Consider the following 14,531-nt stretch of genomic DNA (forward strand, 5'->3'; position numbering starts at 1 on the left):
GAATACCCTACTACGAAAAGAGGATTTTCCCGAGGCAAATGGCATAGGATAGGCAAGTCTAGCCTCTCCCTTTCAAAAAATCTCGTGTAAAAAGCTAATTTGAGGAAATTATTAGCATAGAACAAGAATATAGAACCAATGTGATGGAGGATTAGATTAGTTACGTTTTTATATTATCCCTTCTCCCTACACGCCCATCAATTTGGAATTCTAGGTTCTCATGGAAGTAATTTATGCAAGTGACCTCTTTGTTATATTTCACTAAAATTTACTCTAAATAGTCCCTAAGGCAAGCAAGGTCATCAAAGTAATTTATATATCATTAATAAGAATGTCCAAGGTATTTTGGAAAGGGAATGGAAGATCATAAATTATGCATATATCCTAGAAGAAATGGAAGACACGAAAGGCAACAAATGTAGTGCAAGAAAGAAAGATCAACTGGTGGATGAGGATGTTAGAATGGAGACATCATTATTGAGCACGAAGGTTGATTGTATGTTGACTTAGGTGGAGGTATTGACTAACATTATCTCCACTCACTACTAGTGGATTAAATATGTGAGTATGGAAATCTAGTGTCTACAACTCTAAATGCAAAATGGACAAGACATGTAGTAGGGAGAAGCATACGTAAGAGATTGTTAGGTGTCTCAGGGAAATTCAATCTAGCTTACATTAGTTGGATTGTTTAACCTCAATTGGGTATCCTTATCAGATAATTTGATTATTATACATGATTAAGAAAAGCAAGTTGGTTTAAATTTTTTGAATGGCTTCAAGAAATTGTTACATGTTAGGCCTATTTTATAATAACATCCTAATGGATTTTTTTTTAGCCTTATAGTAGGACAAATACACAAATAACATGATCAAAATTATTTTGTTACAAATATTATACTACACTTTCCTAAAAAATATATGAGCATATCTTCATTATTCTTCCACAACATTTTTCTAATACAAACTACCTTTTCAATGTCTTAAAAAGAAAATCACACAAATGAATGCATTTTTTGAATTTAAGCATTTTTTCATAAATTTATATATTTTCTTTACATGGATTTGATGTTTTAAACCTATGTTTCAAGATTAAGGCCTTATTTGACATCTTCTTAAATCAAAGGCTCATAGGTCTTATGGATATCTTAGGTTAAATAAATTTTTATATTAATAATTCCCAAACTCAAGTAATGATAGAAGTAGATCTACCATTACTTTATAACAACTAAATGTTTACCAAATCTACCCCATCCATCCATAGTCCATAACCCACTCACTGTGCATTAACCATGCAAATGTTGGTGCTAATCTCCTATAATTTTTCATGTAAATTTGGTTGGTCATCTAGTACAGCAAGTCATGAGATAGCCAATGAAATATTGATGCTATTCCCTAAAGATTGTTCATCCCTTTTTTCACACTCTTTTATTGCTATTTTTTTTAAATTACTATTAATCACAATATGAACTTAGATCTGAATAGATGGATAACAATCCTTTTATGCAACAAATTAGTCGCAAGAAATATTTTCATATGTGAACAAATGGAAAACACTCCTCTTACATGGTACATTATGAAAACAAATTTTCGAAAACAACCTTAAATCATTATTTAGATATTTCCTCTCCTTTTATATCTACATAAAATCATATAAACTTACGTGTTGCACCATCTATATAGATGAAAATCTATATATAGATAGTTTTCACTTATTTGATTTGTACATTTTCAAAAAAGAGGCATTTTAAAATCTTTAATTTTCTTTTCCAAATATCTCTATCTCATAAATATATATTTTTTATAAATAAAAAAACCAATGATTGAGATAATGCATTTTCTTTTATGTCCACATAAAATTATATAAATTTGTCTGTTATACCATGTCTATGGATGATAAATTCCATAAATAATTTCCCTTATTAAAATATGAAATAAATAAAAAAATTTCAACATTTTGAATAATGAATGTCAAAAAATATATTGCAATAAAGAAAGGAGTGTGAAAACAATTCCTTCAGTTAAAATAATCTAAGATACGCTAGGCTTTGAAATCTCCAATCTTCAGCTCAAAAAATTTGAGATACAATGGGCTCTAAATTCTACAATCTTCATCTAAAAAAAGATCTTTAAAATGAAATAAATATTTATTTTTTATCTAGGAAGCTGTGAAAATAAGTATTTATTCTTTACCCAAGGAACGATGAACTATAAATAACTTGGATAGAAACTCCCCACAAACTTATTGGAGAAGAGAATCCTATGCACTCATTGAAGATAGACATAAACGTTGATCAATGTTCTATGCGGGACATGCGATTTTGAACTCCATTGTACATGACCCTACACACATATAGTTCCATATCAATCCATAAGGTAAAAAAATGTAGCTCTAATAACTTCTATAAACAAATTCCATAAAATCCTCTACCATACGTCTATATCCATATCAACCCATAAGGTAAAAAATGTAGCCCTAGTAAATCCTATAAAGAGATTCCATAAAATTCTCTACATGTAGCACCCTTGCTTAGTGAACACAACCAATAGAAATACCACACATAGGGATTTTTAGACACTTCAACTCATTGACTAAATTTATTCTCTTTATTCTCTACATTTTGAAGAAAGAATGTAGAAAACAAAAGAAAAAATCTTGTAGTGAAAATTCTTGAGTACGCTCTACTATGATAACTTCAATATTCATCTTAAAAAATATCTTTCTCTCTCCCTTAGTAATTGATCATTATATCATATATCTAAATTCTTTACCTTTTTGTTCAGAAAATGCATTTCATGTTTTCGAGATGTGGTTCATGCCAACACATATTTGGGTGTCTCTAAAAATCATAGTGCCCTTCTTAGAGACCGAATTTCCATTTCCATGCGTGTAGTTTATGTTATGTTTATTTTCTTCACTTGGGTAAGAATTATATCCATGTTTTTTTCTAAAGAAACACTCTTTCTGTCCTTATAATTTACTATTTTGGAAATGTTTTGTAAAAGTGAAGGAGATTTTACCAAATTGTCAACACCCTGTAAGATAATCAAAGTGGAAACCAAATAAACTATATATTAAATATTGTCTCAATCAATGATGTACAATGTGTATATATTAATACATATAGGAAAAAATTTAATTAGTTTCCAGGTCTTCTTGGTCTCTAATAACTACTCAAACTATCCCAACCTTAATCTCGAGGATTGTCTATCTAACATTCCCCTCTTCATCTAAAGGGATGTAGCAAATTCCAAGAATGAGAGCTCAAAATGAAAAAATGTATCTAACCCAAGAGCTAAATGTCTCTCAAAAAATGGTTTTTAAGGATGACCACAAACTAATATTGGAGAAATCAAGGTCTTAGCCAACACCGACTATGGGACATTCATAGCAGTTCTCAGAACAACAAAAAATGTGGTTTTAAGGTGAGCACAAACTCTGGAACAATCAATGTAGTTCCTCGAACAATTCCAAATATTGAAGTTTGCGTTCAAAAACAACTCAATCAACTTAACTCTAACTTAAGCTCACTTGACATGTCGAACTTAAATCTGTAGCAGGCCATCAACAATTTCCCCCTCGTTAGACATAGGGTGAGAAGTATTCTTCATCACTGCAAGGCTGGTCATCACTCTCAAACATATTCTTCGATATAACCTGTAAATCTTCTTGCCTATTTTTTTCCAATCCCAAGAAGAAATCCATCCGAAATTTAGATTCTCTCTTGCAGTAATCTTCTTTTTGAAACATTTATTTGTATGATGATTGTGCTTTCCATAATTTTCACATAGGTGAAGATAAAAATATTGATCTTTCACATGTCCAACTCTATTGCACTGTCGACATCTATCAACTTGTTCTCCAACAACACCATGCAAAAATCCAACACTTCAAAATTGTATAGGTTTAACAAAATTTGGAATGTGAAAAGTACATCCAAGACATTATATCTCAAACTAGTTATGTGTTTATTATTAATAATATATTCCCAGGGTCTTATAAAAGTTTTGTTATTGAAAATCTTCACATCTATATGCAAATGTCTCTCGCATACACTTGCTTGAACATGACTTTCCGCTTCGCTGAAATTTTCTCTTGAAATCACTTCATTAGTGTGATCATTAACTCATGGTCACGCTCAAACAAGATTTTCTTTTGAACAAGAACATGTTCATAATTTCTAATTCATGTAGTTCATCTCGCTGAAACTGAGACTCTAGCTCCAAGAATTCAATTTTGTTTTTAGCATTTTGCAAACACGTTTGGATCTCAAAGAGTGTATCCTTGTTGACTTGGACACAGTTATGAATAATAGATGACATTAAATTATTCAATAACTGTAACAAATCATCAAGTTTGTCCATTTTCTCCAGCAATTAACTTTAAAAAAGCGGTGTTGGCTACCAGCGAAAATGCACCCAATACAAATGAACTTACAATGATTTAAATGGCTGATGGTTTCAACAGAAAATGAGCCAATTTACAACATAATAATTTCAACAAAATATTTATCAAATTACTGAAAATAAAATGTCGTCCTTCTAGAAAAATATCTTCAAAAGTTGTCTTCACAAAGAATTGAACTTGTGATCTTTAAAATTCCAAATGAACTCTTCTAACCACAATGTCTTTTCTTTCCTTGATTTTATACTCAAAAAAATTATAATTTAAACTTCACTTGACATACACATGAGCTGGCATAGTCAATTCTTTCATATACCAAGCATCCAAAAGATTCTTTAAACAAATCCTTTTCAAATATGGGAAGTATTCCTCTAAAAGAAAAAATAAATACCTTTCTCCCTTTTTTTTAAAATAAAAATTGGCTTAGTGATTTGATGGTGGGCTTAAAAAAAATCCAATAGAGAACTAGGTTCAAATCTCTCTGTTTCCATTTTTCTTTTTTCTTCAAGCTTTAAAAATTATTTCAAATCAAAACAAACTTGTCTGAAAATATTTCCACCACTTTTAACTCCAAGTTAATTAATTTCATAATTGTCCACTTTTACTTTTACTTTCTCATTCCACCTTTCTTTAACCATTTTCTTTTTCTTAAATGTAATTGATAAAATAAATGAAAAACATTTTCTTTAATTACAATTTGATATAGTTTCTATTCAATTAACACTCACTAATTTTTCTCCTCTTAGATTTCACATTTCTTTGATTCTTTTTGTGTTCACTTTTACCTATCTCACTCTGCTTCTTCCTGTGTTCACTTTCACCTTTCTGGTCGTACCTCTTTCTTCGTTCGCATTGAAATTTCTGGCTCTCCCTACTTTCACACAAAGATGTTGTTTCTCAAAGTAATATAAAATACATAGGAAATGTATCCACCTTACTGGTGGTCTCATATTCTCCAAAATGTCTCCATATTCATTTATTTTTTACAAACCCTTGTCAAAAAATTATGTAAAGCATTTTTTACTTTCACTTTCATGAACCTTGAAGCATTCTCCACTTTCCATTAATATGTGGATTATATTCTTGAAAATATCTCCATATTCATTTATTTTTTACAAATACTTGTCAGAAAATTATGTAAATCTTTTTTTACTTTCACTTTCATTAATGTTGAAGCATTCTCCACTTTCAAATAATATGTGGATTAAATTCAGATGCCAAATATGAAAAAGATATATTCCAGTAAAAATAATTCATAATTCACTTCCAAAAAAATGATTGAAAACCTTCCGTAATATTCAATGCTATTTATTCACTCTCTCTTGATTGTGCCAACAGTAGCACTCCAATAGTATTTATTTCATGTAACACAATCAAAGTGGAAACCAAATAAACTATATATTAAATATTGTTTCAATCATTGATGTACAATGTGTACATATTAATACATATAGGAAACAATTGAATTAGTTTTTGGGTTTTCCTTGACTCCAATGACTACTCAAACTAATCCAAGTTAATCTCAAGGATTATCTATCTAACACACCCTTGGGATTTGAACAAATCTATAGTTTCTCTTTAGCTATGGATTCAATGTTATTCTTAGTGAAATTTGATCCACTATCATGTGATGCATAGACATGAACCAATCAATCAAGCCATCGGGCTCCCACCACTCGAGATTTTGATGGTATCATTTAGGTATTCCATCTAATTCCCTATCTCTCTTCTGCTTGTTTATGGTGTCTTCGACATTGCTTATTTTACTGTGGAAATCAAGGCTATTTGTCATTAAATTTGATAATTCCAATTTTAACTATCAAATACTCACAATTTCAAAATTTATGTCATTATGGATCTCAAGTAAATTTTTTAATACCCCTTATCCATTCATATACATGAGAGATATAACCATTTATATATGTGAGAGAAATATCATATCTAAATTTATAAGTTTCATATTTTAGATATAAGCAATTTTAAGTAAGAGTAGAAAAGATAAAAGGAGTTAACTGTGAGTTAAGACTCCAACATAAGCATAAATTACATGTTTTTCATGGTGTTAAGACTATCCGATGGATATATAGGAGTTTCCTTTCATGCCCATTTGATGCAAAAATATGTATTTGATAATGTCATAATTTAATTTGTAGTTGGCATAATCTCATAATTGTTAGAGTTCCAATAGAAAAAGCCTTGTCATTCTTATTTTTATCTTCTAAATTGTTAATCTTGTTTCTAGATATTACTAAAAAATTGTATTGCTCCTATAATTTAGGTTTATGTACAATATATTTTTTCAAGTAATGAAGTGATTTCCTTAGTATCTCATTTTGTGTGGTTTTTTTGGTAGAATGATTGTTAGGCTTTGCAGTCTAATCCATAGATAATTTTATACTCTTACATTGTATCTAACCTTCACCCGAAGCTCCTTCTTACCTTTTTTTTAGAGATCTATTACAAGTTTATTAGATGAATTTTGATATAATAGGAAGCAAGATCTTTTTGAGTTCTTTTTGATCTAATTTTGAATCTAAATAAGGGTTTTGATGTCATGGCAAAATTATGGACGATAGAGTTGCTTACTCCATATAATTATCGTACCTCAGAAAAAAAGAAGAAACAATTGTTACAATCCAAGGGGTTGTGGCAAATGTTAAGAGAAAATCAACAAGTGGTATGAGACTTTCACTTCTTGCAAGTCAAGGAGTTCTTTGGCTGTGATATTATCACTTGAGTTTGACATTTAGCAGGATAAACCTACTCTTTTATGGTGTTGTAAACAGGATGCAATACATATTTCTAGAAATTCTATGGAGCATTAGTGAAGGTAGGAGATATGCTTGGCATGAAGGAAGTTGCCCCCTCCTTCCTTCATCTCTTCATTTTCATCCTTCATTGTTTCTTTCAATTTATGTTTTTTTTTCTCCACTTATCGGAGGTTGTATAGGGGTACATAAGTAGGCCTAGTTTCTAAGACTCATTCATTGTTTTGTTTTTCTTTTTTTTATTTCCTCCCCACATTTAGCTTATGGGGTCTATTAAAGTTCCAATAGGAAAAACCTTAAATCTAATAAGCTTACATATCATTGTAAATGTTATCTTTATATGCTAAGTTGTTAGCCTTATCTTCTAACTATCACTGGAGACTTATATTGCTCTTATAAATTAGATTTATGTCCAACATATTTTCTCAAATAATCAAGTGATTTCTCTTTGTTCTTCATTTTGTGTGATCTCTTGGTAGAAGGATTGTTAATCTTCGTAGTATGATCTATCAGTATTTGTGGAATATTTTTATACTCTTACAAGAATATACACAATGTATGTTGATGTATCATAAACTTGATCGATAGATAATGTGTGTTGGTTGGTGGGTAAGTTTACTCGGGTGTCCTAAGTTTGTGTCATTAGATAATGCATAGTAAAACATGTATATTAGATTATTGAATGCCTAAGATGCAAGGGAAACTTTTGAGTTCTCCATATTCCAGTTGCAATTGAAAGGTTCAGCTATGGACAACCATACATTATAGGTTCACGAGCTATGGACAACCATACATTATAGGTTCACGAGGAATCACTAGACGTTATATGTCAACCCTATAGAGGGAAATCATTGTAACCAAGTTTGAATTCCTCTTCACTATTTCTGTTCGACCTTTTGGGACCGAAACCCCTTAAGGCTATAGGAGAGTGTTTAGGAAAGGTCATGGAAGCTGTTGGACCTAAGGATATCCAGTACTCCTGCATCCACACCTACATGGAAGATCCCTTATATAAGGAACGGAAGATTTTTCAACAAGATCATGACTACTCCTGCATCCACACCTACATGGAAGATCCCTTATATAATGGACGGAAGATTTTTCAACAAGATCATGACTACAAGCAACTTTCTTTCCAATACAACATGTACCATTTTACAACCGATTTACAAAGCAATGAGGTTAGACAGGTTTTTCAGAGTTTAATAACTATTTTTAACCCTTTGAAAACTATCTCTCTCCAAACAGCCAAACTAAAACTTTGTATAGCACTCACATATAACTGGAACTGGACCTACTTGGATAGAGAACTTTGTATACGATTCAAATAGAGTCGATCTTAACTCGATTGGAATATTTAGAAATTTGATCAATCGCAGTCAAATGTTTAACCTCATCTGTGAAATTCTAGAATATTAAGGATTAGCAAAACAAAAGTTTCCAGCGAATTAATCACAAGAAGGTTACACTATGTGTGCAACTGTGACTAGTTAAAATGAATACAGACACAAGCCAAGAATCCGAAAGATACCCAGATCGACCCGTCCAGTGTTATCCGAATCCCAGTTTTAGGTGACCTCGTAGATAAACCCAAAGGAGGAGGGGAAACTCCGTCAAAAAGAGGGAGCAGCCACACCTCATAGATAAAGACTTCGTTGAAAAGCCTCGTAATCTCTGAAATCATCAAAAAGCTCGACCAACAAAACATCCAGGTTGAGCCATAAATTTCCAAAATGAAGTGACAGAAAAATGAAGCAAGTGGGAAATGACCTCACTTTTGGAGAATCTAATCCCATCTGTGAGGTGTCAAAACTATAGCGCCAAGTGTACTAGTTTAAGTTTATTTAGTCTAGTTTAAGTAGAGTGTGACTCTATTTATGGTTGAGGTTTCCAATGTAATTTTATTTAATTGATTTTTCTGCTCCACTTTTGTCACTCACCCAGAGAAATAAATTCTATTATAAGTGTAAGGAAAATAAAAGAACAAATATTATCAAATACGACCTTCAATTATGATGAGTTTGCAGGACAGAGTTGCCTGATTCTATTGTATCGTTGATTCTATGCAAGTAGATTGTGAATATTACATTAAATTACACATTTCCTGAACAATATCTGTACACAATTAGAATGAAATATAAAACATATTTTCATTTCTAAATACGTTACTTTATAATCTATAAGGAAATATTAAATATATCTTAATTTGTACAGACATTCCTTTATAATCTATAAACGGGTTATGATTTTAATCACATCAAGAATCCTCATTATTGTGTTGTAAACGGGTTATGATTAAGAATCCTCATTATTGTGGATTATCGATATCAGTGGATTAAGATGGATCGAAATTAATTTCTACTGAAGAGATTTCACCACGTGAGACTCGCTTCTCTCTGTCCAAACATTACCAATATCTGGAGTTGTTAGGAATATATTTAACGTATTTCGTAGAAGCTGTTTGATTTACCTCAAGTTGGTGGATTGAGACTGTTCGGGAAGAATCGACTCGTAAGTCGTAAAGTATTATTTGGATGGATTTCTACGAAGCTGTTTGATTCGCCGTTTGATTTGCCGTAAGCTGATGGAGACGACATTATTTATTATATTGTATTTGCATTTCGGCTTTATTTGCAGTATCAAGCAAAAGGGTGTGATAAAGATATTCAAAATCTGAGCATTTGATTTTGTCGCCGTTTGATTTGCCGTAAGCTGATGGAGACGACATTGTTTATTATATTGTATTTGCATTTCGGCTTTATTTGCAGTATTAAGCAAAAGGGTGTGATAAAGATATTCAAAATCTGAGCATTTGATTTTGTCCCAATCATTGAGGGTCGAAGATCTAGGCAATAATAGATTGACAGAGTTGATAGATGATCATGTGATAGACGACTCCATGACATCAATCTTGCTTTTCCATGGCGAATGGACTGAGAGATTATTTTCATTACAGATTTGGGTATTTAATAGGTATTGACTTTGCTCCATAACAGGCAGTTGGATGCACGGCATGGATTCCACCTTTTCCAAAAACATGCACTATGGAATAGGGATAAAGTTGAATAGAGAATTCAACTGGTTTTCATAGATTTTGGATTTGGGTTAAGGTTAAGATAAACGGTAGAAGTAGTTTTGGGCAGAAGCATTTATAAAGTTTAATTATGGGTATACATTTTCTTCTTTATTGTGGAAGACCAATTCATTAGATGCTTTGTTAGGTGCATGGCACTTTAAGTCCAACACGATTGAACATTTGGCTATTAATAAACAAGTGGTGAAGGGAGTAGCGCAGCACGATGGAATATTGGGCTATTAATAAACAGGTGGTCAAGGGAGTAGCCCACCATTAGGTATAGTAGAAGTTAGGATTGTGGGCATATAGGTTTTTTAGGTTTGTAAGTATAACACATGTGGTAAAGCATCGAGCATATTCATCAAGAATATAAAGGAGATGTGTTATTCCATGAAGTTTACAGTTAGTATGGTAAAGAAAATTGTACTCATTAAGTGGTAAGAAAAATATAAGATTTGTATGGTAAAGAAAATTGTACTCATTAAGTGGTAAGAAAAAGATAAGATTTGTTCATAGTAGGCTTGCAATGTTTGACTAGTTTTGTGTAATGTTGTATAGTAAACACAAGGTAATATTACTTTAGAATCCATCTATAGTGGTGTGGTGTTGTAGGTATTTAAGGACATAACCTTTTTTTTATATATTAATAACATTCTTTATATAATAATAAGTCATCTTTGGATATGTGTATTGTATTCTCTTTATAAAGATGAATGTTATGTTCCTTGTAATGGATTGTGTTGGTTAAGTATTGAAATATTGATTAAATGTTAAAGTATTGCTAAGATATTCTAAGCATTATGATTGGACATGTGTTTACTATTGAATGAACTTAGTTGGGTAGAATTTAGTTACCTTTGACACTCTGTAACTTAATATGAAATTATGAACATACCTTAAGTGAAAAAGCTTATTCTATTCTACTACTAAATGAAAGTAGTTTTGCAGGATTTAATTATATTTGGTATAGTAACTTAGAGATAAATCAAGGACGAGGTGGAGCCGGCAAAAACATGCAAAAGGAGAAAAACACATTCACTGTTTCAAGAGGTTCAGCCCCTGCTCCTAATGGAGAAATGTAGCAGAGAGGGCTCCCCTCCCTCCTACAGAAGTGTTGTTGCCAGCAGAGGCAAGTACCCTCTGGGCAAAGTCAAAGATGTTGTGGAAGAGGAACAGAGTAATAATTGAAAGGAAACAGAGAGGAGCAAACCCAAGGAAAATGTCAACACTAAAGACAAGGAAGAAGAAGACAAAAGACAGGGCACAAGGAAAAATAAACAAAAGGGACCGTGCAGACCCAAAATGGAGATTACTGCTAGAGTGGTGTTAAATGATCCTGCACCACAGGCACACAGGGAACATATGGGGACCTAGGCTATAATCTGCAAGTTTATGGGATTATGGCCCACAGAAAAGGCTTTGCAGTTATGGATCAAGTATCACTGGAAACCCAAAGGAAGTATAGACCTGCATCTAGGGTCCAAGGGATTTTTCACGGTGGTGTTCACAAACATCAAAGGCAAAGACAAAATATTTGAAGGAGGACCCTACTTTTTTGCAGCAGCTGGCCTCTATATGCAGCCTTGGAAGATGAACTTTGTGCCAGAGAGAGAGACTTTCACTTTGGTACCGGTCTGGGTAAGACTTTATTCTCTTCCTCTTGATTATTGGCAAACTGAATTTCTTGATACAATAGGTAACAAACTAGGATGTTTTGTCAAAGCTTCGGAAGCCAAAAGAAGAGGCAAATACACTTCCTATGCTAGGATCTGTGTAGAAATGGATCTATCAGGAGCTCTTCTAGATGAAGTCATCCTGGAAATTTTTGATGAGGAATGGGTTCAAACAGTAGACTACGAGCATATCCCATTCAGATGTCGTAAATGCCATGAACATGGACACTTGTTCAAAGATTTCCATCTTAATCAAGCATACAACAAGGGAAATCCTAAGGAAATGAAGGACACAGACAGATTCCAGAAAGTTATTAGTAGAGGAAAAGGATGCAAAAAGGGACCAAGGCAACTTCGTAATGAGGGGCAAAAGATCAGTGAAAATAGGTATCAAGTACTCGAAGAAAATGTAGAAATGGCAAATGAAAACCAATCTATGGAGGATGGACCTAATGAAAAGGAAACGGAAACGAAAGTCTACTGTAACCAAACACAAGAGGCGATTAATAAGAAATAAATTATATTGAGTGATATAGAACTAGAGATGGATCAGGAAATGACACAAAGTGAAACAGATCTGGAAGATCATGAGCTTCAGGAAATTATAGATAAGTAACATCTAGATCTGGAAGGGTTCTTGATGCATGGATCCACAGGAGTGTTATCGGGAAATCTAGTGTCCACTCAGAGCTGCTAGTCTCACTGAGACTGGTAGCTATCTTAGAAACAAACTAACTAAAACTACTTTCATTTTCCTTTATGAAAAGTAGATAAGAGTGGAATGAAGGACACCAACCTTAGTCTTGTGCTTGGTTCCTTGCTCGATTCCTCTCTCGTCTGACAGATCCTTGCTACTCCTCCTTCGTCTACACAACTTCAAAGAGCACCTGTGGTATCAAAGCGGCATAACACTATCGAAGAGCAGAAATCTACAATCATAAACAATATAGGACCATATGTATTGACCACACAAATGCATATATCATCAAACATACAAGAATGTGGAGGAAAACTTGAATAGCTTTATTAATATCAAGAATAAGCAAAGAGGATTACAACCAATTGTTCTGACCTAGCATCACCGTCCAGCATGAAAGCCCCTCTTTCACCTCATGAAAAGCTTAGATCACCCAACACTATGATATTCCAACAAGAAACCAACAACACTTCCTTACAAGATACAAAATTCCAGCCTCTAGATCTCTGGGATGAGGGATCCATATATAGATGATTGCAGGGGGGTGAGTCAACTTTTGGGATTCTGATTATTGTCCTCTCTCTGATAGTTCTTGATTCCACTTGGAGATTGATGATCTCTTACTCATCCCTGGGCGAATTCAAAGAGGCAAGTGTCACAGGAGAAGTTTCTGGAAGATTCCATGATCATCCACCTCACAAACTGCCTCTGCCATTTGTCCACTCTCGCCCATCGCACCCCATAGATTGGCTTTTCAGTATGCATCGCACCTCCCATGTGCACTAGGTGGGATGCATCGCACTTTGACCATGGGGTAGGTGAGATGGTCCAGTTTTGACCAATTTTGAGCAGTTTTTCATGGAGAACTTATGGGAGACGATGTAATCAGCTGATCTTGTTCTTTTAGTGTATGGAAAAACACTTTTAGGGACTTAGGAGCCCTTGGTTTATGGACATGTTTGATTGGGGTTGCAGTGCGCAAAAATGTCTATAACAGTTGCCCCCTAAAGCATGAGGTCGTTAATCTTTTGATGTCAAGTGAAATTCATTATCATGAGGATCTGAAGTTTTTTCGAGCTGGAAGGTGACCTGTAATAAGATACAATACAATACATTATCTTCATAGTATTTTTCATGATCTAGTTGAGGCAGGCATTCCCATGCTCAGCTTTATAAATCCTTTTTGATATACATAAGACAGACAACCGTCTGTGCGGGAGACTGATGATTCTAATAGAGTCATCATCTTTTGAGTTGGATGATCATCTGTGCAGCAGCAATGTACATTTGATGTCTTTATTTTCCTGAATATATCGCAGCCCGGATGGGTGAAACTAGATCTGGGGTCTTCAAGCTCGTTCAATCTTCACTCGGAGCACAAGTAGATCCTTGTGAAAGATGTTTTGGAGTCGAACATTGAAAGACATCACCTGATTACCAGCCAATGATGTAAGCTATTAACAGGTACAAGAGGAATCACCGATAATGATGATGACCCTCAAGGTACTACAGTACAATTCGCGTGGTGTGAATAAGGGACTTGGCATCAAACACCACGCAAAATCTTTCGGTCGAAGGCCATTGATGTAAATGTGTCGCTGGAAGTGACAAACTTTCCATTGAGGCATGCAAGCTTCAAAGTACTGAAGGGGTTGTTCCTAAGTCGACTTCTTGGATAATGAGCTGATGTTGACAAGAAGTGACTTGTCTTAGGAGGGCCTTAATGAATCCCACATCTATGACACAAAACGGAGTAAATGATTTTGGAGGTGAAAACAGTCTGATGATACAGGGTTCAGGGTGGCGGTCATGAAAGAATGGAGTGTGAATGTATTGCAGCGGATGAGACACAGGTGAATTCTTTGAGCGACTTCTCTTAAACATATCGATCACACTGACATGATGGATTGGT

This window comes from Pinus tabuliformis, chromosome 9, assembly GCF_031772625.1.
Source record: "Pinus tabuliformis cultivar Carrire ecotype Pingquan chromosome 9, CPIR1, whole genome shotgun sequence".
NCBI classification, from domain to species: domain Eukaryota; kingdom Viridiplantae; phylum Streptophyta; class Pinopsida; order Pinales; family Pinaceae; genus Pinus; species Pinus tabuliformis.